At 47.4% G+C, this 27,969-nt stretch overlaps 1 long non-coding RNA gene across 1 annotated transcript; it reads right to left on the bottom strand.

The window, feature by feature from the left end:
* Positions 1 to 37: 37 nt before the first annotated feature.
* On the bottom strand, positions 38 to 25,102 carry LOC113971516. Its single transcript, XR_003535581.1, has 4 exons — positions 24,528 to 25,102; positions 20,897 to 20,903; positions 9,839 to 9,845; positions 38 to 49 (listed from the first exon to the last, which is right to left on the bottom strand). It is a non-coding gene; the product is annotated as an uncharacterized LOC113971516 (long non-coding RNA).
* Positions 25,103 to 27,969: the final 2,867 nt, after the last annotated feature.

Below are 27,969 nucleotides of genomic sequence, written 5' to 3'. Positions count from 1 at the left end.
GCACAGCACTCAGGTCAGATAGCAGCTTCCACCCAAAACTGGGGTTCAGCTCATTTCTAGCTGGAGAGCAGGATTTAACACCTCACTCCCAGTCACAGCCCAAAGCCAAGACCAGTGAAACACTCCTGGAGAGAACCTGGAGGTCTGGCTGTCCAGGCAGGAGGGGACTGTATCTGCTCTCACAGCAGCACTTCACTCACAAAATATTCCTCAGACCTGTGTCTGAGGCAGCCATGGCATAACCCTGTGGAGCCTGTCATAGAGCAGCTGCCAGAAAGAAAGGGTGACACTGCCCTGGGAAATTTATTGCAAGGCACCTGGAGCCCCTCCTGATGGACAACAATAATAAATTATGCAAAGGGCCGTGCCAGGTACTTTTTCATTATGAAACAGCACAGCAACAATTATAAAATATAATGTAGGGAAGAGGGCTGGGGAGGGGGTTGGTTGATTTTATTTTTTTACTTTTTAATTTTTAGGAGCCTGTACTTGGTCTAAAAGCAAGGAAAAAAGTCTGCCTGTGAGGCCTTTGGTTAAGGTCAATGGAAAGGATTTAGTTTCTTTGGATAAAGCCACAAGCATGTTTCCATCATCCCTCTAGATACCTTAGGCCAGATGTGTGGCAATATCAATCACAGCCTGTATCCCACCAGCTCTCATAGACACCTTTTATCCAGTCACCAGGAGTCCTACAGTCACAGAATCATAGAATATCCTGAGTTGGAAGGGACCCATCAGGACCATCAAATCCAACCCCTGGCCCTGCACAGACACCCCAACAATCCCACCCTGTCCCTGAGAGCGTTGTCCAAACCCTCCTGGAGCTCTGGCAGCCTTGGGGCTGTGCCCACTGCCCTGGGGAGCCTGGGCAGTGCCCAACCAGCCTCTGGGGGAAGAACCTTTTCCTGAGATCCAACCTGAGCCTCCCCTGACACAGCTTCATGGATTGGGAAGAACAGGAACCAGAGAACCTGAGGGGTGGCTTTTTCCATTTTGAGACACAATTACTTTGGAGGAAGAAACCAATTCTCTTCACCTCAGCAGTAGCATATCAAGTTCTTTAATTCTGAAGACAAAAGAGGCTACAAGTAAACCCTCCTGAAAGCAAGAAACAGCACTGGGAGTTAGGAATTGCTGTCCAGATGTCCGTAGGGAAGGTCAAGGAAAGTCCTTGGCCACCAAGCCAGGAGGCATCTCCTGACACAGCAGTTTGGGATTTCCCAAGTGCACAGAAAAGAGGTCCACAGGGCAGGGACTCACTGATGTCTCAGGTGGGATTAGCAGAGCAAACCTGGACTCATTTAAGCAAAATGTTCCTCAAAATGCCAACAGAAATGTGGGGAGCATCTGACTCCTCCTCTTGCACACATCACAGGGCAGGTGTCCAGCCCTTGGCTCACCAGGTTGTCATTTGCTGCCCCTCAGGAAGAAACAAGATGTGAAAGGGACTTCACTCTCTGTCCCTGTCTTCCTCCTCCCAGTACCTTCCCTGTCCTGCTGCTGCTTCCCATCACTGCAGAACATTTTGCCCCACATCCCCATGGCATGGGAAGTTTCATTTTTGTCTCCCTCCATTAAGTTTGTTAAATCCAGTGGGCATTTTTGGAGCCTGCTATCCCCTACGTGGAGGACACTGCCCATAAAGTGTGGCTTTTCTGTGAGTGGTTTGGGCACAGGATCAGTTAGGTAACACCATTCTTGAAAGAGCTTGGTCCAGGTGTACTCCCACGTTCCCATCTCCCCTTAAAACAAGCCCTTGCAGCCTCTGTGTGACCTGTGCAGGTACCAAAGTGCCACTGGAGGGCAAAGACAGGTCAGCTGCTTGGATGGAGCTCAGACAGCACTGCAGGCAGGACAGGACGGAACCTTGCCCACGAGCAGAGGCCCAGGAAACCCAAAATCAGAGAATTACAGAATTATTTAGGTTGAAAAGGACCTCCAAGATCATGGAGTCCAATCCTTCCCCCAGCACTGCCCAGTGCACCACTAACCCACATCCCCAGGTGCCACATCCACCTGCACAGGACAAGCCAACAAGGCAACACCAGCACCACATGCCCAGCCAGGACTCAGCCTCAGGATCACGTCAGGATGACACCACTGCACTGCTCCCTCCTTGCTCCACCTTGAAGCCACAAGAGCAGTGCATGGAGCACACACAGGTGCCACCACCCCAATGTTGCCACCTCATTTTACTGTTAGGCCACATGCAGCACACATGCATATTTAGGAAAAAGGATCAAATTATTTAAAAGCAACAACCAGTCAAATTGGGCAGGGGAAGGCAGAGGGGAACATCTCAGAAACCCTTCAGAGTGAGGGGAATAACTAGAAAGGTTAAGCAGAGAAAGTGTGTGTGACAATGTCCAAGCTGCACAGTGTCCAATTTTGGAATCAACTTGTGCTACAGTGAGGAGACTTGTACTTGAGCAAGCTTTTAACAGGCCCCAGACTCCTCTGGGCAGGGGTGACACTGACCCCAGCACTGGGCTGCTTTTCACACAACCACTCTTCCCACAAGACATAATCCTCTGCACAATGCAAGCACAGCAGATCTCCATGGCTGGATCCAAAACTTTGCACTATATGGTTTTTTTCCCAAATACTACCAACCTGACATCTATGTGTAGTTAAACATACACCAAACCAATTTTTCAAGTTAGGATCTGCTTCACATAAGCTGGTTTCTTGTTTGTGAGCACCCAAGTGTGCTGTTCTCCCAAACATGTGATCACTGCCTTCACCGACCCAGAGAGGAGTTAAGCTCTTCTAAAAACCTCCTCTCAGCTGCAAGGTTCTTTCTGCACTGTTACACTGGGAAAGATTTTGATTTGGATCTTAAGAACACCTAGAAACGTGTGGTCCCAACAAGCATTTTTGCTTAGTTCTACTGAATTATAAGGAGGTGTGTACAGTTGCTAAGCAAGAAATCAAAACACAAAAAATCACAGAAATCAAAGTCTACAGTGCATATAAACCTTTTAGTTGTCTTTGAAAGTACTGTACTTTTTTAACTCCTTCGGAGAACTTCTAGACACTAAATCCAAAGCAATTTTATGCTAAGCTTCAAAAGCGTTATCTCTAGAAAGGCAAGGATGTATTTTTGTACTACTCCAATATAGATTTCAAAAAAAGATTTTCTAATTCCAGAAGTAAGGGCTAGATCCAAAAACAAAGAGTGTAAGAACAGCTGCAGTGGTCCTTCTAGCAGTCTTGCACTCACCCACAGCACCGAGAAGACACCAGTGAAGAGAGCGATAACCAACCCCACAACATCCTTCCTTCAGATATTCTTTCATCCTCTAACCACTCCTCTACCAGCCCTGGTATCCCTGTATTTAATAACTGTTGCTGGGTTTCACTTCCCTGACCATATCCTATTCTCTGGTCTCCTTGTGAGCTCCAGACCCCATCACGCTGGGCCAGCAGGAGCTCACACAACTCAACCCAGCACGTGGCTGGAGCCCTGGGGCTCGAAGGCAGGTCCGGCAACACAAACCCAACCCAGCAGCTCAGCTACAGGTGCAGGCTGCCAGAAGAGACAGGACCTGCCCCCCACGCCCAGTGCCCTGTCACCACCCACCCTCTCCCCCGTCACATGGGACCTGCCCTGGCACTTGCACTTGAGTCACAACCTGAGTTTGTTGAGCCTGCAGGACCCTGTCCAGCACAGCAGAAGCACAGACCTGCCCATGGCCGGGTCAGGGCGCTCCCATCGGATCCACACACGCTCCCTCCCTGTCTGCAGGACAGCAGATCCTTGATGCCACAACGGACAGATGTGACCCAGCACCGAGGGTTGCCCCACATGCCTCCACCATGGCCACAAGTGCCCTGCTGCCACATCACAGCTTGTCTCCCAGCACTGGAATTACTCTGCTTTCCAAGGAATTGGAGAAGGAAAACTAAAGAAAAATTCACACCACAAGGAATAAAAAAAGCAAAAAAATCCAAAAAAATTTAAATCAATTTTGGTTTATTTCCATTGCTTTGTTCAAACCTCCTCTTATGCTGAAATCCAGCAGAAACAGCCAAAGGCATCTCTAAGTCCAGTTATTTCTCAGCACCAAAATAACACATTTAATGAGCACTCAGAGGCTTTGCTGAACATCACACCACGGCTCTGTGAATACCAGCTTTTGGACTGATGATTTTTTTACAAAAAAAAAAAAGGCTTGTGCACTCATAAAAATTCTGCCTTTGCAGTGTCTTCTGAAGCATTCAATATGGATTAGCAATATGCTGTAGCAGGATGAGCATCAGAAGGAGCTCATGATTCCCAACACCAAGACATGCCAGGCATTGTGTAATGACTGGTGTTTCCAACAGAATTTGCAGTTTTAATAGCCTGGCAGCATCAAACCCTCTTCAGAAAGACACATGGTGATGGCACTCTTGCCCAACATTGTCATTCAACTGACAAAACACCTGGAATGCCAGGAATGAGCCACTGCTCTGCTGCTGTGCTGGAAAGACTGACAGCAGCAGGTACCACACCAGCTGAAGGGTGGAGTCAACCAGGGACTTGGGCACAGCACTGCTGCTGTCAGGAGCTTGTCAGAGTGCTGAAACTGCCTCCAACAGCCAACAGCTGACTGACCTCATCATTGCCGTGGATATTTACCCACATGGCAGAAATCTTCAGGTTCTTGTTAGCAAAGATAATACAGATTGAAGTGTTACAACATCTACATTTCTTCCTGAAAGAAATGGACAGATGGACACACTGACTCCAAACCAACAGCCAAGGGATCTGCAGCAATGAACAACAGATTGTGGCTTTGGTACATCAGCTGTTGCAACTCTAAACAAAAAATTTGTATCCTGTCAGTGCAGGAAGAATGGATCTAAGACGACATAAAAAAATTATACCTAAAGATCCTAATACAGCCATTCCTAATGCAAGCAAACATGGTGCAAAAAGTGAGAGTATAGAGAAATAAGCAGCTGCAATCGTGTTACCTGCAGAGCAGGAAGCTGAGGGTTTTGTGGTTTTCCTTTTCTTTGTGGTTCCAGATAAGTAAAATCCCAGTGTTCCCAGCCAGGACAAACCCAAGCCTCTGCAGAGCTTGGCTCCAGCACATGGATCACAGTCAGGAGGTGAAACTTCTGTGGAGAGCTCTGGTCTCCTTCCACCACCCAGCTCCAAGCATTCTGCTCGCCCAAAGGACACACAAAACCATTCCTTCCTCAGTACAGGAACTCCAACAACAACACGTTGCCTTTTTATTGCTACACTTTTTATACTGAAAAAAGTGCTTTTTAATACATATTTATCCTGCATCACTATTTGCAGGCCCTGACTTGAGGACTGGAGTCTCACTGTAATGTAACATTAAAGGGAGACCTGCCATCACAGAGACAAGCACAGCAGGATCTCTAGTCCCTTCACACCCGGGGTACCCCACAACCAGCAGCCCTGCCTTCCCACAGATGCTCAACCCTACCCTTTTCCCCTGGTTAGTTTTAACCCAGACTGCTACCCTGAGCACCCTCCTGACAGCTGCTTTACAAGAGTGAGCACAGGAGGGATGTGAAAGGCACCGCTGTCTCCTCCAGCAGTGCTGCCATTTTTCCATCGCCTGGAACCAGAGCATTGAACCCAGGCAGAAGGCTGTAACCACCACACCAGCTGTCTCTGCAAGATTTTGGAACACACCCTGAGTAGCTCACCGAAACCAGCAAGTCACTCAGCACCTTCCTCCATAACCCCAACTGCTCAGAGGTGCAAGGGTTCAGCAACCCTGAAGAAACAAAATGGTTCTGGAGTTACAGCTCCAGCTGGTAATTTCTGTGGCTTCCCTCTCTAGCAGAGCAAAACTAGCAGAGCAAAATTTTATGAATCTCCAGTGGGCCAGCAGTGGTGCAAGCCATGGCCACACGCTGTTTTTGAATTTGTATTTACCTACAAGTCCCACGTGTGTGAATGACTTCATGGAGGTTCAAACTGCCTGGGAGGAGGAGGAGTATAAAATCTGTCTGGAAATGCCAATCCATTCTAATTTTTATTCCTTTCTTTTGAACATCTCACAAGAAGCAGCCAGTGCCTGTCAGAAGTAACATTTACCTGTGCAAGTCACAGCCACTTCTGGGCATCCTCCCTCTACTGAAACTGTTTGCTTCCAAGGCTTTTGGACAAGGAAACAGTCTGAACAAGAAGAGGTATAAATCACAGCAAATAATTCAAATTTCTAATTTGTGAACAAAAGCTGGTAAGAATCACATCAGCTTTATTCTGATGCTGCTTGAGAAACCATGAGACACATCTGCAATGAACTGTTTCTGCCTTTCAGGTGGTCCCTTTGCCCTGAGTCATCCAGTGGGGACTGGTCAGCTTCAGGCCCTGTCACATCCACAAACAAGACATGTCATATTGAAAAAAGCCATTTTTTCTAAAAAATATACAGTCCTAGTTACTGTTGACATCTTTGAAGATTAAGAGAAAGAAACTATTTAACTAAAAGATCCCAATCCATGAATGAATGACAATAAAGAGTAAATTTAATCTCAGTGAGGAATACAACAATTGCACTGAAGTTCCCTACTGAACTAAAGTCACAGACTTCATTACTTTGTGTTTAGGTTAAAAATTTTAAAATCATTTAAGAACTGAGCAAAAGTTTATGTTTGCTACCAGAAAGCAGAGTTTAGTATGTCATACAGCACTCCCAGTTTCCAGTGCCATCCTTTCACAGCCATTAGGAGCTGCCTAGAAGATCCAGTAGTCATTGAGGGACTCACCTCCATCCATCAACAGCACCCCAGCTCACAGGTGCCGGACAGGCACACACTCATCCCCATCCAGATTTAATCACACTCCTCACCTTAAGGTGGGAACACATTTGGGGTGTGCCCTGTCATTGGGCTCGATGCCAGGGGTGGGTGGCACATACCCAACTCTGGGGGTATGGCTGTCCCTTCCTCCCCCGAATGCCATGGGACGTGGAGTGCTCTCCTCACTTGGTCATACCCTGCCAGAACAAACGTCCCACCTCACTGCTGAGTCTCCCACAGCCTACAGGAGGGTTTAGGGCGCTGTACACCATCATGGAAAGAGCATCCCCCCCCTCTCCTGAGCACCCTTCTGGCCACACACTCCCAACCCCCTCACCCAGAGGTGCTCCCTGCACATGGAACAGGTCTGTGCCCTTCTTCATCACTTCTCCATTTTTAACACGCACACCCCTGTGCACCACAGCTTCCACAGCTCAGCTACCCAGTGCACAAAGAACCACTTTCCTGTGGGTTGGTTGTTTTTTAACCCTCTTGCTACTTTAACCTACTGAGTATCAAATCTTACACCAGCAGACACAGAGAAGAATGCCATGCAACTGCTCCACATGTTCAAATATTCTTCTATTAAAATGTTCCACATATTCAAATGCCCACTTTGAAACTTCACTATGTCTCAATTTTGCTGTTAAAGCAAACAACTTACCCCTGAAGTATTAAATACCTGCCTAAAATTGAAAGGACATTGGACTCATGTCAGTTTTAACACTGTTTAATGCTCATTAGGTAAGACTCCCCTTTGAGTTGTTCTTGATTCTATTTTATTTTCTTTTTACTTCCTCATAAAAATCCTCTTTATTCCTCCAAGATAATTGGACTGCTTCCAGTTCTTATTTTGGCCAAATTTGTTCAATGAGAAAACTGTAAGACAGTAATTTAAACAGCAATTAAAAGCATAAAGCAGACTTTTTTTAGCTTTACATATTGGTTACAAAACAAAGAAAATCATGTGCACCTTACTATCTGGTGTCCTATATGTTAAGATTCACAGTGTAAGAAAAAATTATTGATATAAAAAAGCCAGGGTTGGTATCCTGAAAGATCTGTTCTGATAGACACTACCAAAGAAAATATGCCTAAGGAATATCTTCTAGCACTACTCTATTAAAGCTGTAACTGCCTTCATTTATACGTGCTATGAGAATCACCACTGAAATGATTAAATCCAAGTTCTGGTTTCTTGTCAGCAAATGGGGCAGAGATGTGAATCCTGCCCTGCTCTGGGAGCTCAGAGCGGGGCCCCACCTGCAGCCAGAGCACCGCTCAAAGGAGCCCTCAGGAAAACACACCTGACCAACCTGCTCACTGCTTCTGTGCCAGGGCCTTCTCCTGTCTCCTGCTCCATTTTCCTTGGAGCAGGCTAGCTACCCTCCTCTTATTCCAAATGCTCTGCTCTGCACTGGTGTGGCCTCGCCTGCAGTACTGGGGCAGTTTGGGGGGACACAATGGAAGGAAGGGATTGAGCCATTAGAGAGTGCCCAAAGGAGGGAAGGAGGATGGGGAAGGGCCTTGATTTGAAGGCGTGGGAGGACACTGAGGGCACTTGGTGTGTTCAGCTGGAGAAGAGGAGACTGAGGGGAGACCTCACTGCAGTTCCACCTTCCTGGGCAGGGGCAGAGGAGGGGCAGGGACTGAGCTCTGCTCTGGGGGGACCAGGAACAGCACCAGGGAATGGCTGGAGCTGTGTCAGGGCAGGCTCAGGTTGGATCTCAGCCAAAGGTTCTTCCCCCAGAGGCTGCTTGGGCACTGCCCAGGCTCCCCAGGGCAGTGGGCACAGCCCCAAGGCTGCCAGAGCTCCAGGAGGGTTTGGCTGATCCTCTGGGGCACAGGGGGTGACTCTTGGGGATGGGCCTGTGCAGGGACAGGAACTGGATCCTTGTGGGTCCCTTCCAATTCAGCATATTCTGTGATTCTGTGAATAACACACACTGAGCCTCCTAAACATGACCTGCCAAGCACAGGACAGCTGTAAGCTGTATTCCATGCTCACTTTTGTTGCCTTTACACAATGTTTTATTCCATGTTTAGGTCTTACATGTCCCGTGAAGGGCACTTTGTACCCACCCCATGGTTAGGTAAATACCAGGTCAGAAAGATTAGCAAGTGGGTGCACGAGAGCACAAAAAGTGACACAAAGTTGATTCATTATCAAAACAAAACACAAGAAAGGAGCTGAAGGGAAGCCTAATAAAAGCCCAGCTCTTGCTGCCATGGAAATACAATGGATGTCACTCCAAAAAGTGTCACTGCACACATTCACAGTATTCTTTATTTTTAAAGTAGCCAAAGCACTAAAACAATCACCCTGTGAAAATGCACTTGTTCAGTGTTCATGGCGTTCCTCTAAAGCTACATAAATTTTTAGGAGGAGACATGAAATTACATTGGGAGGGGATCTTCACATCAAAGTCTGGGAAATGCACTTCAGTCTGGACATTTGCAACCCTGACAGAAACAGCAAAAAAATACCGAAAAGACACTGACCCTTTCATTTTCACCATACAGACTTGCCAGCAAAGAAAAAACGGGAAAGAAGTACCCCTGGGAACCACTCTGTCCCCACAGAGGGCAGAGCTGGGCGCAGGCAGGAGCCCAGCTTGGAAACGGAGAACAGCTTGGGCTGGTGCCTGGGCAAGAAATGCCACGGGACAGGGATGTGCTCGGCACGGGACAGGGACCTCAGCCACAGGAGGTTTGGCGCCATGTCCCGCTGCCTTCGGAGATGCATCCCAGCACACGGCAGAAGCTGTGAGCCAAACGCTGTTCTCTTCAGGACAGCAGGAAGTCGGCTGCATTGCAAATTTTCCCCCTCATTTCACAGTTTCTTAATACACCAATCAGTTCGTGTCTGGTTCTCCCAAATCCAGGTTAACAGAACATGAACGCACCTCATGTCTCAGTTGACAGCAGTTTTGCCCAATTATTCACTAAGGCAAAGCTGCCAACCTGAACTGAGAAACTTGCTGCTGTTTTCCCTTGAAGGAGCTGTAGAGAGCTGGGGATGAAATCCTGACACTTCTCAATGGCTTACAAGACAAATTCAGACACCTGTGCTACATTTCTTTCATTTACAACAAGCAGAGGATCTGCAGAGCATCCCTCTCCACTAAACACCTTTGATCCTCCAGTATGGAGAACAGCAACTGCCTTTTCCTTCTCAGAAAAGAAAAAACACCTTCAGATTAAAGATGTTCTGGAACAAAAAAAAAGTGGATGCACAGCCGAAACCACCCCTTAATGGGAGAGCACAACAGTTTCGTGTCAGCCTATGCCAAGTCCAGCCAGACTCTCCCTGACCACTGCAAGCACTACCAGTTTCTCCACCAACAGTTACCGAGCACTGACTGACAACTTGAAAAAATAAATTCATTAAAACCCAGTAGCTCCTGTCATTCTCATTAATAGCTAATAAACATGACCTACGGAAATTGCCTTTGAAACAAAAAGCTGTTAAATGGGTAAAAGACTACACAAAGGCATTCATGCTCCTGTCATCCTTTCCTTCAAAATACATGTGACATTTGCATAGAACATGCACAAAGTCAGCAAATATACTCCCAGCAGTTTAACAAGTGGATAAAGAGAAAACTACAATTAAAATACACTCTGAGGTAATTGAAGCAAACACACTGTCACTATGTATCAGTCAACAGTATTTTTAATGGAAAATACCCAACATCGAAATCTGTCTTTGCTGTAAATCACTTTTGCCAGGAGCAAATGGGGTTTGTTCTGTCAAAGAATCTTCTTGAGTGCTTTGCTAGTCGCTCACTTCTTAATTCACCTGGTTAAAGTCTACAGGGGAAAAAAGCCTCCAGCCCCTTTCAGCAGCTCTCCCGCCATGGCTCTGCCAGCAGGAAGGTGCCAGATCCAAGCCCCACAGCTCATCACAGGCTCCCCCAATCCCACCCAACAGGCTGAACTAGGCCCCCTCCCAGCTGCTCACTCTCCCAGCACCTCACCTATTAGCTTAAACTTCCTGCCAAGAATATTTCATCTTTACCTTCAAGGGTTTTAAACTATCAGAGGGCAGGATAAGCCTGGACACGAAGAAGAAATGTTTAGCGATGAGGGTGGAGAGGCCCTGGCACAGGCTGGCCAGAGAAGCTGTGGCTGCCCCATCCCTGGAAGTGTCCAAGGCCAGGCTGGATGGGGCTTGGAGCAACCTGGGCTAGTGGAAGGTGTCCCTGCCCTCGGCAGGGGATGGAATGAGAAGGTCCCTTCCAACCTGTACTTTTCTATGATTCAATGACCAACTGCAGGGAACAGCCAAATGTTCCATGTTTTACCCAGATTTCCAAAGCAGCAAAGGAACCAGGCCAACAACCCCACAGTGTGTGAGCAGGCACTTGCTCTTCTCCCTTAGTGAAACCTTCCCTGGAATAAAACTCAGGCAACTAACAACTTGGGGTGTTCAAACCAGGATGACCTACGCTCAGATGCACAACAGCAGCTGTTCCTACAGAAACATATTTCATTTCTATCACAACTCTTGGGGATGAAGATCTCCACTAGGGAACACTTCGGGAGCTCCCCAGCCTCAAAAGCATCGTGGGCACAACCCCGTATTTTCAGCTGCTCTGGTGTATGTTCTACATTTTTAAGGCAAACTATGGTGCTCCAGTGGCAGCTCCGCTGTGGCAGAAGTGCTAAAGTGTTGGTTTAGAGGGGTTTTTTAATGCCTTTTAGTCTCCTGTGTCTGAGCTACCTGCATTTCTGCCTCCAGGCATAGGAATCAAAATTATTTTAATGGAAGCACTTTACAGCCTTACCAGCCATGAACCTCTGGGCACGCTGTGCAGGGAGCTCACAGCACAGCAGGTGACAAACCACCAGCACACCACTGCTTGTGGAACAAACTGCACTAAGGATTCCGGAGCTGGAAACAAATTTTCACGGATTGCCAAGGTCAGAAAGTCACAGTGATGCTGGAGGGATTTTTGTCCCCTGCTCTCTGGAAGCCTCTCAGCAGCAGCCCGGCCGCCAGCAAAGCAGTTCCCAGGTTTTCTTAAATTTTCAAATAGCCAATACAGTGAACTGAGCTGGTCAGAAAGGATTCACTGGTTATTGGTGCTCAGCTTGCAGCCACCTGAGAGCCCCTTCACTCCTGCAATGGGAAAACAACAAAAACCCTTCCCTAAGATCCCATTCATTTCTGGTTTGCTCCAGGGGCTACCTACCATTAGACCCAGCTGCCAAGCTCTGGAAAAGCAAAACCTTCTGATGACAAAGCCTTTTTACTTCCTTTTCCCCCCCCCGAAATATCATTTATTCAAAATTTTTTGTTTTGTAGAAGACTTCAACCCCTCCAACACACACGGACTGTCTACGCCTGACAGAAGATCCCAGCTTCAGCTGGAAAGCACTGCTGGGGAAGTAACTCATCTCCTCCAGAAGCATCTACAGTCTTCTTAACATGCCAGACAACTGGGAATTGGCAAAAAGACTGACACAAAAGCAAACCATTGTCCTTATAAATATTAATCAATCTTCTTAGGCTGCCATAGTTCATATGAACCATTGGGTGCCAGCTGTTCCCAGCAAGACCCATCTCTAATTCAGTCTCACCTGCAGAGCCATTAACACAGCTCCCTCACCCATGTGCCTCCAGGCCACAGCTCCCTGGGGTAGACACTTCCCTTCCACCTCTTTTCACATCTCAGTCACTGTCCTCTCATATATTCACCAGAAAGGTCTATAAATCCAACTCTAATCCTGCCACACAGCTCTAGCCTGCAAAAGAGGTTTGAAATTCCGCTTCAAACATCAAGTTTCCTAGATATCTGTATACCCTTAATAGCTTTCTTTTAGTTCAGAATAAAGAGGTGCTTTCCAACCCTCTCCTAGGGGAGTAATTCTGACATGCAGGCTCGCTCTGTGTTTGAACACTGAAGCACAGATCTTTCTTAGCTTTTCCAAAACAGAAAAGCATCAGTCTGTGAAAAGTTATGGCCAACAAACGATTTTCTATATACCATACCTCAGAAGAAGTGTCTCTGAACAGCAGTCACAAAACATACTGAGATAAAACCCACAGATACCAAATGTTTAAAAAACATTATCATTTATCTCTCCAGATATTAAAACTGTCGTAACAAACAAGCACATTGAGTACAAACAAAAAAATCTTTATGTAAATTGAAAGAAATGCAGTCTCACAAGATTTCTACAATTCAGATTTAAAAAACAAAACAAAACAAAATCAAAAAAAACCCACAAAACAAAACCAAACCCTCCCCCCCCAAAAAAACCACCAAAACCAACCAACCAAACAAAAAAAAAACAAACAACCAAACAAACTAAAAAAAAACCCTACAAAAAATCCATGCAGAGCCTTGGTTCATAATATAGTTCCTACCTTACTGCAGCAGGGGTTTGACTAGACATCTGAGGCAATGACAGAAACTAGAGATGAACCCTCCTGAGTTCTCCAAGTCCCAGGGGCCACACACACAGCATGAGAGACCCTCACACCACCTCTGGGAACAAGGTCTCTGACCTCTTCACACGCTGTCATCCCTTACAAAGGGGCAGGACAAGAAGGGACCCACAAAAGTATGTGGTGCCCATACCACCCATGCTCGAGATTTGAGGTATTCACCTGTAAGCTGAGCACGGGTACCTTCACCCTCACCACCACGGAAAAGCACCTGGTCTTCACTCCACAGAAGTTTTAACAAGTGCAAGTCAAACCCCAATGGCAGCAGCTGGTGTTGGTGGCAGTTCAGGAGGCAGCAATGCCCTGGGCTCCATCACTCCAGCCACGGGCAGTGCCTCTGTACAGTGACACAGTGCTGCTGTCCTGTCACAGCCAAAGCAGAAGGCACAAAGCCACCTCAACAATTGGTGACCTTTTCAGAAGTTTAAATTAAGCTCTTGGTGCACTAGCACTGTGAGAAATGGGGGCTTCCTCAGGAGCAGGAATAGTTGGTTAGCTGGAAGAAAAAGCAAATTCTCAGTACCAATATTTATAAAAAACAAAGAATTAAGCTAAAAAAAAGGCATAGCTTTCTTTGTACTTTTTCACAGAAGTTTCTCTGAAACTCTTTAGCAAAAGAGACCAGTTCTCAGGCATTCACTCAAAATCAAAGGAGAGCATTACTACTAAGAATATCCTTTTATGCTTCAATATTTACTCTAAAATCATAGATAAAATTGATCTTTTAGATCAAACTTTAGACTGTGCTGCTTTGAGTAGAGAGCAATCCCATCATGTCAGGATCCAACATCTTATAAACCAACCTTTGGGGTGGCACAGCTCAACACACCAGCAAGGGGACCAGCACCAGCAGCTGGAAGGAAAGGAGCGGACCAAGGCACCATGTGGAGTAAAACGTAACAAACTTTAAGAGTGTCCCCAGACAGACCGTTTTGTCCCCAGAAAACAGAAGGTTTGCAGTAAATCTGCCCATATTAAGCAGTATTTTAAAACAGATGGTCCAGTTGCTCATGCTTAGGCGATTTCCCACAAAAGCCCACCTCTCCAGCACTGCCACCGCAGCACAAGAGCAGAGCTGGGAAAGCGCAGCATTCCACACCTCCATCAAAGACTCCTGCCCAGAGCAGGGGAAGACACAGGCAATGGCTTTTTGCAATATTCCCCCATGGGTGCTGCTAACGACAGTTCCCTGTGCAACAGCAACCTGGGCAAGCAGCACTGCCCACTGACTGCGCAGAGCTGCTGAACCCTCCTCGCCCCTGCCAGCAGCAAACCCAGGCTCACAGAACATCAGAATGCTTTGGGTGGGAAGGGACCTTAAAGCCCACCTCACTTCACCCCCTTGCCATGGCCAGGGACACCTTCCACTATCCCAGGTTGCTCCAAGCCCCGTCCAACCTGGCCTTGAACACTTCCAGGGATGGGGTATCCACAGCTTCTCTGGGCAACCTGTGCCAGGGCCTCCCCACCCTCCCAGGGAAAAAAATTCTTCCTAAGTTAAGAATTTATTCCTAATCACACAGAGATCACACCAAACAACCACACTGCAGACTTGGGTACAGATCCATTGCTTGACATAAGGGGCAGGTCATGGCAAAGCTCCAGCTCCTCGAGCAGTAACGACAACCCAGCACTTGGAAGAGGCAGATGTGATCCAGTAGGCTCTGGTGGTGCAGGCACTAAAGCCATGTGCATGGGGAATTTGGCACTGTCACACTCTCGGAAAGCAGCAAGCTTGCTGTTTTACTAGGGTAAATAATTAGAGGCAAACAAAATTTCTCTGCTAAAGAAACAAGCACCATAGAGTCTCTCAACAAAAAATCCCCAAGCGCACTGGATTTTAAAGTTCCTGGAAAAATGCTGTACTGCTGCTGCAGAGGGCAGGAGGGCCCTCAGTACAGAAGGAGCCTGTGAGTCTGCCCAGCTAATCCCCGTGGTCTCACGCTGGGTAACAGAAGACTGTTGCAAAAATATCAGCCAGTAGCCCCAACTCAGATCCAGTTATCTTCTTCCCTTGTCCTTGTACCCATTAACTCCTTCTCCCTCTGAGTCTGCAGTAAAGGCAATGCACCAGTCCTGCACACAAAAGCATCAAGGGTCCTCCTGGCTCCTGCAAGGTGTCTGAGCACCACAAAGAGAAATTTTCCCCCTTTGCAGAGCCCATGGTCAGAGCCAGCACTGTTGCCCACCTGCCCCACAGCAAACTGACCTGCAATGCCTTGGGTTATGATGCTGCAATTTTTCCACAACAGCAGGGCTCCCAATTTTTTGCTGAGAAGGTGAGAGCTGCATGACCTTTAATCAGTGATGCAACAATCATCTCTGCTCGTGGCACCAGCACAGCTTGGGTCTGCTCCTGGTGCTGCTGCCCTTGGCGGCATCTGGGGAAGGGGGAAGCTGAGGTATCAGCCTGGCCCTGCTGGCCATGTTTTCTGCTCCATGCAACACCATCAGTAAACTCCAGAGACAACAAGAACTCCAAAGTTATTTGCAGTAACTTCCCATCAGCAGGAACGGAGCATCCATATGCTCCAAAGGGGAACAGAGGCTGGTTCTTTGCCCAGCCCAAGGCACACCACGGCAGGAATACTATCGCACCCTGCAACACCTCTGAGGAACAGGCATTACAGAGGGAGCAGCACATGCTTATTGAAGATGCCACACTAACAGCTACACAGGTATCATGAAATCACCACAGTCCAGCAACAGAAAGAACATCCACAGCTAACGAAATTGTCTCCTGAAAGCCAAGAGTCCAAACTGTTTTTAAAAAGATGACCTTGATATGCTTATGCATGAGGTAGAAAGGGGTAACTAGTGGAGACAAAATAAGAAACTTATGGCAGGATTCCCCCAGCACCCAGCTTGCCAGTTCCCCCTTCAGAAGGGAGTAAGAGCACTGGCTGGGCTCTGGCTGATCCCAGAAGAGTGTGTGTGCATGTGTAGTGCAGACACAATTCTTTCACTGCATTTCTATCTGTGATTATTTTTCTTTTATTTTCAAAGAGACTTGCAGGGGTCTTTGTATTTCTTTGAGTTGTTACACAGACCAGAGCACATCAAAGCCATAGTCATCTAAAACAACTGCCATACTTGGGACTGAGGACTCTTCTTTCACCATATACAGGTCACCATCAAATCACAGAATCATCAAGATTGGAAGAGACCTTTAAGATCATCAAGTCCAACCACCAACTGCCACTGTAACCCCTAAACCACTACACCACATCATCCAGTGCCAGATCCAGACATCTCTGGAACACATCCAGGTATGTGACTCCACCACCTCTTGGGCAACTATTCCAGTGCCTGGTCACTCAAACAGTGAAAACATTTATTCTAATATCTAATCTGAATCTCCCCTGTCTCAGCTTGAGGCCATTTTCTCTGGTCCTCTCACTGCAGACATGGCAGAAGAGACCAGCCCCCATCTCACCACAACCTCTTTTCAGGAAGAGCCTCCTCTTCTCAAGACTAAACAAACCCAGCTCCCTCAGCCCTTCCTCATAACACATGTTTCCTAAACCTTTCACAAGCCTTGTTGCCTTTTGCTGGAACGTCCAGTATCTCCATGTCCTTTTTAAAGTGAGAGGCCTTGTTCATCTGAAGCACAGGGCAAAAGTACTTCACAGGATCACTCTGGAGTTCTGTTCACAATTACCATTTCTGCAACATCCAAAGCACTGGGAGTAGCCTCTGCATCACAAGCTGGAATTTTATACTTTAGCTATAGGTAGAAACTTGGAAGAAAATAAAAATATTGCTGTGAGCCTGCTGCAAATGCAGAAGATGCCAGAACCCACAGGGAATGGGGACACCTGGGTTAGCCATGCTGGGGACCTCTCTGGGTCTCAAAGACTCAGGACATGCCAGCACAGGATTATTCTGAGAACATGAACACTGGGCAGTCTGAGCTCTGCTGCCACAGTATCACTCAGATTTGAGAGGGAAACCCAACATAAACCTTCCCAGAAAGCTTATATTTACTAAATGGAAATCACACTGTGGACAAGCAGGTCCTGGACTGTATCCCACGTGCTGTGAGAGCAGCACAGTGCCCTGGCACAGTGCAGGCTGCAGGTCAGACCTTTGGCAGCTCAGTGATGAAGCAGGTTCCCTGCTGCCAGTTCAGTTCCAGGCTCCTGTTCAAGTCAGCCCTGACTAAGGCCTGTCTATATTAAAGCAAACGACCAGGACAGAAATGTTCCAGGGCTTTGCTGAAATAAATCCTGGATTCACTCATTCTTCATCTACCGTATTTCTGTAGGGCAGGAAAAAAGCAGCCGACCTGACAAATCAGACTTGGAATTTCTTCAAGTCACAGAAGATCCCAAATCATGTCCCTGATAGGGAAGCCAGGCAAACCCTCCTACCCAACCATACACACGTGGGCCACAGACCAACTCCCAGCACTCCTGTCTCAACCTTTGCCACTCGCTGAGAAGAGCCTTCTCCCGTTTGCTCAGCTGCAATCCTCATCAGCGGGATCAGCAGGGATTCATGGCCAGTCTTCGCGAGCGAAGGTCTCTACCCATGTTTGCTACAAGCGCGCTGGTGATCCAGGGCTTTGCAAATGCAGTAAGGCCTTCGAGCCTGCGCAATGGATTTTTTAGGTGAGACACAGCATGTGCTGAACTGAGCCCACCCTTTAATCCTAAGGTTCATCTGCCGGGGCCAAGCAAGCTTGGACTGTGGCAGCGAGGTCCTCAGGACGTAGGTTTGTTTAGAGTGACCTTCTCTTAGATGGATGGCCTCACAGGGCTAACGAGCTCCATCTGCCCGGGTTTAGAGTTGTCCTTCTCTTGTGTGTGATCCGGCTTCCCCTCTCATCTCCCATGATGGCACTGTCCGCACAGGTGAAGCTCCCATTCTCTTGCTCCTTTCCGTGACCAGGGCCGGGCCCCAGCGACCGGGGCCGGGTCACACTGCACACGCGACTGGGGCCGGCCCCGGGATCAGCAGGGATAAACCCATGGGAACAGGCCAGAGAATAAATTCTTATTCCCAGCCCAGAGGATATCTAGCACTGATAGAGAGTGGCAATGCTTCCCAGGAAGAGTATCTGGCCACCACTCTGGTGAAACCAGCTGGGGGGATAAGCTCCAGGATATTACTCCAATTCTCCTCAAAAAGAAATAAACTAATTAGAAATACATTTTAAAATAGATTTTGGATTTCCAGGAGAATGCTGGCAGGCTTGTTCAGATATTCCACAACATGTGGTCCCAGAGCAGAAAGAGTTCAACTGCCAAGCTGCTGCCTAAAGCAGCACATCTCCAAACCTTTACATCCAACCTTTTCTTCTTCCAATAGAAGTCTGAGCTCATTCACAATTCTTTTGTGTAAACTTGCATGCAAACTTACACCACAGTGTCACACTTTCTAGTGACAACAGTTGGACTATATACTAGATCTGAAAGCAGAGAGCTGACCTCTACTTTTCCCCAAATCACAAAGGAAACCAGCTTTAAAACACTCCAGTTTCTGACTGATCTCACTAACCCAAGGCAAAAAGGACTTTGGAGGATGGACCAAACCTCCTCAACTCTGGGCTACAAGTCTTGGCCAGCATTATACAGAGCCATCCTGACCATCCTCCCCCTTCCTACCCTGTGTCTGTCCAGGTTTCTGAGTATGACAAGAGGAAAGAAGAGGACATCAAAGGTAGGATGAGGTTTCCAGTGTTTGACACAAGCCCAGGTCCTGAATTGACATCATTCAGGAGGGGAACTGGTCTTACAGGAAAACTCAGACATGGTCCCATCGCTCCCCAGAAGGGATTTCCAAATGCAATGCTTTTATCTTGGTCCACAACCCCTCCCAGGTCAAACAACACAGCCATATGTTTTTAAGAGAAACTGTTTTATCTCTGTCCACAAACCTCTTGAAAGTACAAACACTTTGCTCTCTGGTCCAAAAGCAAAGTGATGGCTAATTCAGTTCAGAGAATTAGGTCCAAAGCAAACCCTTTTGGTCCACAGAAAAAAATAAGCCTAGACAAAAACAGATAAAGGATAAACTCCCATTCAGCTCAGCTGTCTGCTCCCAACAGCTGTCCTCCTTACGCCACAGGGCATCTCCTGAAGCACCTCAGAAAGATCAAATAAATTATTCAAAACATAGACTAATTCCTGGCGCTTGGACTCTTTGTTCGCTCCAGGACCAGCAGAGCTGTCTGCTTCCTGGAGGGCTGGCCCCGCCTCCAGTAAAGGGCAAACACAGAGGCTTCGATTTGCACAAGAGGAAATCAATTTAGCAGCTAATAAATACACAATTTGTGCAATACATATACTCACTTCTCCCTTGATGCTCATGCAGAAGTTAATGGGTCGTACCCTGCTAAGCACCGTCACTGCACTCTCCATGTGCACAGCAGCTCAGCTCACCTGAGAGGAGAACCAGCTCAGCCCACCTGAGAGGAGAGCTGGGAGGGAGACAGGCAGCAGATGCTTGGCAGTACCATGTTGTACTTCCTCACTAATAGCAATTAGAAGAGATCCAGCCACAGAGGGCTACAGCCTGAGGAGTCAAGGTCACACATTTTGGAAGATGCTCTGCAGCATCACATGATGCTCCTGATGCAAATCCAGGCCAACAATATCTCCCAGGCTCCATGCAGGATCTGTGCAGGCATGGAGCAGGCACTCAGCAGGGTTGCAGAGAGCTCCAGTGGGACCTGTGTTTGCCGAGTCTGATCTCTGAAATAGTCACAGACCATGCACAGGAACTTAAACAAACCTATGGCATCTGATAAAAATTGCAGTTGCACCTTTCCACCTAATCATAAGGAGGCACAGACATATTGCACCTGCAGGACTAATTTTGAAGAAACATCCACCTAAGCAGACCAAAAAACGCACATCATGGAGATCTTCAAGATCTAAAGCTTCCCCTGAAACAAAAGAAATCCCAGTAAGATTGCAGATGCCCATAAGAACCAGATGAACCTAACCCAAAATAAAGTGAAATGGAAAGTTTAGAACCAAAGTCAGTGCCACAGCCTGTTCAGAATGATGACTCCCGAATGCTAAGGCTGACACAAAGTTTTATTGCTGTGGCTGAGGCAGCTCAACTGCTGAGGCAGAGCAAGTCTTCAATTCTCCCTGCCTCCCTTATCATCATTTCTAAATGTATTTGGCTGCCAGAGTTTATCAGTCTTCTTTCATATCCTTTGGCTTATAACACTTCCCTGCTGTCCTCTGGGTGCTCTGGGTTTACCATATTAAATCACAGAAAGTTCAAGTCTCTCCCACTGCAAATCTCCCTTCGACTTCAGGAAGGGTCTCGGGAAAAAGACCAATTCACTAAGGCACAGTTCCCAAGAGGTAAAAACACTGGGATTAAAAGCAAAAAGGAAGCTAATGAGCCCCAATTGGGTGCTCTTCTACCTGTAAAGGTCAACGTACACCAGAGAGCTGCTTCTTGCACCCACAGCTTCTCAGCCCAATGCAACTGGGGAAATCTGCTTCACCCCTGACAGGCAAAAATACGCACAAAAAAACCCAAAAACCAAACAAAAACCCAGAAGCCAGATGAACTACTCGAGCCCACCCCCACACAAAAGATTGAAAACAGCATCTGGGGAGGCTGCACAAATTATTTTGGCAGTGGCACAGCAGCTCCTCAGTGAGTCAGAAGCATCAGGCTGTCCCGGGCAGTGCACACCTCTGCCCTGCCAGCAACGCCAGCTATGAGGGCTGGCTGACACAGTGTCAGCACCCAAGGGAGCCTGCAAGGGGACCAACTGACTCGGGCTTAGATCAGCTTAGCAGGCACAGGATTTAGGATAAGCATGCACCCCTATGCCATACCGGCACGGTTTGACAAGTGATAGAGTCAAGTCACCAGGTTCTCCACCTGCCTCCAAGAAGGTGGGTTTCCTCCCTCCTGCCACCCCCAGCAGCATCATCCTGCCCCCTTCCCGCTCTGCAGCTCAGGAAGCTGTGCCCCTACAAGGGGAGGGCAGGTCCTGAGCTGGGACTGCTCACGGAGCCAGGGGACAAACATGGCCCCAAGAAGGGAGATGCCTTCAAGGTGAACAGAGGGGTTGCCTATGTTAAAAATATATGTATGGAAAAGGTACATCTGTACCAGCACTTGCAGTCAGTTCAAATTTGGAAGCACAGGAGCACCCCTTCGAGAGGCTGCCACACCACACATGGTGTCACCTGCAGTGGCAGTTTTCCAAGCATCTTGTACACAGTTTATGTAAGTCCACCTAGCAAACCTCAGCAAGAGACCTGTAACAGAGATAACTTGTCCAACAACTCAGCAGCAGTACAAGGAGGTAGGGTGGGGGTAGAAAACAGAGTGCAGAGTCACAGCAAAAATTACTTTGTCTTGTTCAGACAATCAGAAGAACCACAAGTGAAAACCAAAGAGGGCTCCAAGGCTGCATAAATCCTTCCTGCCATCCCAGGAGAATGAGATGAAACCCACTCTCCCTGCAATTTCATGCTTTATGGACAATGACTTAACCCCTTGGCACCTTCAGGATAACTCAGCACTTTCCTTCTCATTGATTTTGATAATCAAATATTTTAATATTTTAAAAGCCCCTGAACACCCAAGTGAGTGCCAACTGCGAGGGGTGAGCCTCACACTCCTGTTCTGACATCCTCCAAACACAAGAGTTGGTGTCACCAGAGGGGCATGTGTAGATGGAGAGATAAGAACCATGTAATAGCTATTCCACTCTTAGCCCAGCACAGGCACAGTATCCAAGTTATCTACGAGCTGAGCCAAAGAAACACAGGTGAAGTGTCTCTCACCAAGGATTTACCATGAGTAACTAGTACACAGTAACTAATCCAGCTATAGCAACACACCTTTTTGAAAGGAAGACCTTTTTCCCTGCTCAACGGGCACTGCACTATCATTTAACCATGGCTCACACATCCCTTCTGCAATCAAACAAGTCCACAACATGAAAAGAAACCTGAGTACCCAGAAGACAGACAAAAGCCGTTTGCAGGGAATGCCAGCAGCCTGGAATAACACCGGGCAAGATTCACATTACTGAGGGCATTGGACAAGGGAGCAGCAGCGGAACTGCACAGGGAGAACCAAAAAACAGAAGCCGACCAAACCTGTATAAAAACAGCTTAAAAAATTAATAACTACTGGCCCAATTGACTTAAAGACACAAATTCTTCTGAAGTGGTGTCTCCTTAGAGGGACTCGATTTCTCATTGCAGAAGAGATGTTACAGTCCAATAACCATAAATGACCAGGATCAACACAGGAATACCCAAAACATTTTTTCATCTCTCCAAAGCCAGCAGACAGACTGTACAATAATAATAATCCATCCTGACTAGAATATCTATGAAAAAGCCATACCCCAAGGTGACGCCTCCTGAACAACAATGAAAAGGTTCAGCCCCAAAATCAGGCAGGTTCTCCTCTGCCTGCTGCTGCAGCACAGCAATCCCCACCTCGAGTGGATGCTGCTGTCTCAGCATGTGCAACAAGGCAAGGCAAGGGCAACGCTCACATCCACATCTAAGGAGGTATTTGAATACAATGCAGCCTATTTTAAATAAGGTATACGAGAGTTGGGAACATCACCAGCACCTTTCCAAAGCTGCTCCAGATCAGTGCACTCCAGCCTTTGTGAGAGGATGCCAGAAGCATCATATCCATTCAGAGATTTTAATTTCTTTAAACATCACTTCAGTGAAGCCTGGATAGATATTTCCTGCAGGCTGCTACCCCATGGGGCAGAGCACTACACAAACTCTTCCCCTCATGCAGTTTTCCTTTCCAGTCTCCACAGGCTAGAACAGCCCTTCCTCCATTGGGAAGCAGACCCTCACTTTTAGTTTCACATAAAATCTTATCAAACCTAAATCCAACAGAAGACACCTGACTTCAAAACAGTGATCATGTACATTCCAGCTATACAACACTAACAAGGTGTTTATGTGTGTTTGATACATGCAGAGCTTGATGTGGTTACACAAGATTCCTGTAAGCAATGCTTCATTTAATTTGGGGGACTTCTCAACAACATCAATTTTAGAAAGTACACATTCTGACCTTTTTTTGTTTCCTCTCAAAATGCATCTTTCTCTTACAGGATGACCCCCACTTTGATGAGCAACAGTGTGACTTCCACGCCTCTTGGCTTCCTCAAATCAGCACAAAATAACTGAAAAGGCCTCCCAGGTCTGAGGAGACTAATTAGTACTTTTGGGCTGCCCCTCTAGCAGGAAAACAGGCAGATCAAGAATATCAGTTGATTACAATTAAACCAAAATAGAAAGCCAAAATGCCAAACACATGCTCACGTGCCGCCAAGACTCAAACACAAAGCAGACATAGCCACGGGATCCATAAAGGAATAAACTGGGGGCAAAAATGAACTGAAATACATTGGTTTGCTCACCACACAACTATCTTTACCTTCCATAACAAATGCAAATGTGTCCAAGTAGACACACACCCAATAATCTGCCAGCGTCAGCCTGCACCAGTGCTGTCTGCTAACACATACGGGTTTGATAATCCCACTGAGGGCAAGAGGAAGTGCAGGCACCCTCTGATTTTATTCAATCAGTTCCAATCTGCTGAAGACACAACTCACTTGGCCTATATTAGCATAAGAACAGGTAATTAATACACAGGGACAGATAATGCTTATTTTACTACCTACTGAGGATAGGGGTTAATTCTTCTCTCCAGTTCCCTCTTTTCTATCTTGTTCTTTTCCGTCTTCCTTGTTTTCATATCTACATCATACATTTCATTTTACCTGGCCATCCACACGCTGCTTCATACCTAACCTGCTGCTCCTTCACAACCCCTGCACCTTCCCACTCACTTCTTGCTCCTCAAATTCCCCTCTGAGGTTCCCTAAGCAAACTGCCATGTTTACATTGCTGACTACTCTCACTTTCTCCACCCACCCTGCCCCTCTGCTCAGAGAGGCAAGTCCCCCAGCCAACCTTTTGACAGTGCCCACCCTGTATCCCAGAGGATCCAATATCTCACTTCTCTCCTCCTGCCAGACCTGGGTCCACCTTCTGCAGTGGGGAGGGGAGCTGCTCCAGTCACTCAATGCATTCACCAAAGCAGCACTACAGCAGCGGAGGACACAGGAATCATGGCATCTCTTAGTGAATTCCTGTACCAAGGATCACTCTAGTCATAATGATGCCTACAAATGGTTTAAAGAAATATTCTGCTTCCCCCAGCACTGCTGCAGGAGCCATAACCACCCCACTGGCACGGTTACACACCCACACCAAACCCACCTGACTGGGAGACTGACAAAGTCCATCGCAGTGCTCACCAGTTCCGTCACCCACCACACACGAACAACTCCCAAGCCTTAAAAAGCCTCCCAGCAGCTCTTTTCCATCAGGAAGAGAAAGGTACAGGGCACAGCTTCCTCATAAACAGGCAGAAACTGATCACCTAACTCCAGTAAGTCACTGATGTTCTGAATGGCACCCAAGGGTGAAACGGAATCCAGTTCATCTCCTCATGCCCTTCTTGGCAACCTCCCTGCCCAGGCTCCTTCCCTCATATCCACAGAGGACTCTCTCACCAGAGAAAGACCTCTGATTTTTGCTTATAACAGAAACGTTATGGCTGAAGCCAGGTACAGAGGGCAAAGACATCAAGGAGGGAACAGACAGGACCACAGACACATGTGAAGGGAACTGAGAATCCTGAATTCCAGTTGAACGGGTCAGGAATTCCCACCCAACACAACTGAGCCATCATGTACACTCTGAGAAGTACACATACAGTTGTTCTGCTTGGCTTTTGAGAGACACCAGAGCACACCATGCAGCAAGGATCTGGAGAAGTCCCAGTTGCCTCTAGTCTTCCCCAACGCCCAATGTAGAAGTTAAGTCCGTAACAACTGTTTGGCACTGAAGTTAGGATGAGTGACTCCACAGGTTGTAATTAGAATCAAAATTCTCCCTATGCCTTGAAATTAATTACATTTTTAGATTTCATACCATCATTCTTCAAATGATCATTTTTTTCATAATGTGAGCAGTAAAGACTATTACTAATTTTGGCAATGAAACACAAAATTGCTCCAGTTACAGTTTGAGCGTTGTTTTTTTCTTAAATCACTGTCAAAGCATGGTATCCTATTTCCCACAGAATCTGTTTTCTCCCCAAAACATCCAGGACACTAAATATTCAGAACTGTTCCCAAACTTCAACATTACGCAAGTAAGAAGGACAACAACTCTTTGCACCAGCAGTCACCGGCGTCCAGACAGACTCCAGTGTGCATGCAATAAACATTAAAAAAATTATGGATTAGGATCTATTTTAACACTTAGAATTCCAGCTCTCCTTTGCCTCTTAGCTGTGCCTTGAACACAGCACCATGAACTGCACTGGCCGGCAGACCCTTTGGGAAGAAATGAAGCTCCAGGTCCTTTGGCATGGGCAGCAAATGCAGGCTGCCAAGAGAAGATGTGAGCATGAAGCCGGGGCACACAGAACACTAAGGGCAAGAAGACCTGAAGCAACCCCTTGCTTGATCATGAGGGCCTGAGGACCGTGGCTGCACTGTGAGCCCAGCACGAGGACAGCACAGTGTCCCCTCATCTCCATATGGTCACCTCCACATGGAGGACTTTAGTCTGTGTGCATCAAAAATGCTGTAGGATATCAAATTAAAAACAAAACAAGGTGGCCTGTAGAGACCTTCTGGATCCACTGCCCTAGCCCCAGACATCAATGTGATGGGCCTCAATTGCCACGAAGACTTCTCACCTGTACCACCACCCTCCAACTATCCCCCAGCCCTGCCGAACATCCTGACAGCAGATCCCCCTTATGAAACTGCCAGCCCTCACAGCAAAACAGAACTCCCTGCAAGGGTCTCTCACCTTAGTTCAGCTTGCCCAAGCACACGTCCTGTGGGCAGGCTCTCCAAATGCAGCAGATTGCTGTCCAGAGGAGCACTGCCACCGCCCCTTGGCGTGGGAGTTGTCCCACTCTCTCCCGCTCCCAACATCCCTCACAGCACCAGTTGCACAAGCCAGGTCAGAGTGTTTCTGGCTGAAAATTAACTGAGCAAAACTTTTTTTTTTAAATATAATTACTTGTTTCCAGCTTAATGACTTCCCTGCTCCACCTCGCCATGCTGTTTAAGCCAATTAAATCGACACTGACGCAGTCCTACCTACTCTTCTCCCCACCCAGCAGCGCATTCCTGCACCTCCCCTGCTCCCATGCCTGCCCAGCCCCACTACAAGCACACACTGGGCATCCCAACTGCGGAACACTCGACACTTTTGGGGGCTTCGCTTTGTTCAGGTCAGCTTGCCTTGGCATCAGCAAGGATATGTGCTGTGGGCAAGGCCACAGAGCACCTCAGAGGGCAGCCAGACCTGCCCCAGCAGCCTGCAGACCACCTGCAGGATGTCCAGCGCCTTCCCATCCCGCCCACAGACCACAGATGGCATGGCAACAGAGGGATCTCTGTCCTCCTGGGATGGAGTTTCTTGCAGGTTCCAAGAACCATCACCACCACAGCAACCTGCTGCTCCAGAGCGCTCCCAGGATCCTACACTCCAGTCCTCCTAGGCACCTAAACACTCATCTGTTGCCTTAGGAAAAACCACCCCAACACTGGCCTTCACTTGGGTATCATCATGATGGCCTGTTGTCCTGAGTCAATATTTAAACAGCCACTTAAACCAGATACAACAGAACCAACTGCCCTTCCTCCACCTGGAGAGAGGGTGCAGATGATCCACCACCACAAGCTCACAGGGCATCACAGGTTCTGAGATCACAGTGCAAATCCAACCCTCAGCCCTGGAGACACAGGGGATTCAGAGGAACAACTCAAATAAGAAAAATGGGTCAGGTGGAAACACAAGGGGCAACAAGAAGGGTTTTAGCTACCCTGCAACAAGGCTAGTTGTTGTTTAGTCACAACAGCTTTAGTATATCATGGTCAAGTTTTTAACATGTGCATTTAATTCACAAGGTCTGGGATTCTGTTTTTTGAAAGGTGGATAGTACTACCTTGACAAGGCCCAGTGGGTACCCAATCCTTCGCACAGGGGAAGCTACAAACAGCCAAAATTCACCTTTTTATTCTACATATACCAAACTCTTCAGTTTAACCATCAGTTCTCTGCCCAAAGAAGTCCCCATCAGTTTCAGCACAGACCGTCCTAGAGAGAACAGAACGTGGACTATAGCAAACAACTGTGACAAACATTATTTGCTGACAGTACCTGCACCTCTGTCACAAAGAGAGCAACCTTTCCTTCTTCCTGTTCCCAAAACAGGTCAAACAGCTTTTTAGTATTACCACTACTGTATTTAATTTGAAAAAAACCAAACCAGCACTGTGCCACTTCAGCCTAACAAGGACTAAAATGCTGCTCAAGCAGAGAGTATTTTCCAGTGATCTAACTTTAAAGAAGAAACTCAAAGAGTGTTTGCCGAGGCCTTTCTAAAAAATAAATATCCACCGTTTTTGTAAGGCTGCTCAACCATCAACAAGTGCCGGTGGGAACCAACATGACCCTGCTGCAGCACTGTAAATTTCCATCCGAAGGGAACAAAACTGAACCGCAAGTTCACGCTAAGCTGATTTTACTTAAACATCTGCCTTGAGGAGAGCACACTCCGGAGGCGAGGGCCCGGGCGCCCGCGATGGCCGAGCAGAGCCGCCCCGCCGCAGCCCCGGCCCGGCCGCTCCGCGGGGCTCGGCAGGCACGGCCCCGGGACGCTGCTGCTGC

Source organism: Neopelma chrysocephalum, unplaced genomic scaffold, assembly GCF_003984885.1.
Source record: "Neopelma chrysocephalum unplaced genomic scaffold, ASM398488v2 Primary Assembly neopelma1_84, whole genome shotgun sequence".
Taxonomy (NCBI): domain Eukaryota; kingdom Metazoa; phylum Chordata; class Aves; order Passeriformes; family Pipridae; genus Neopelma; species Neopelma chrysocephalum.
This window is presented reverse-complemented; position numbering and strand designations above follow the sequence as displayed.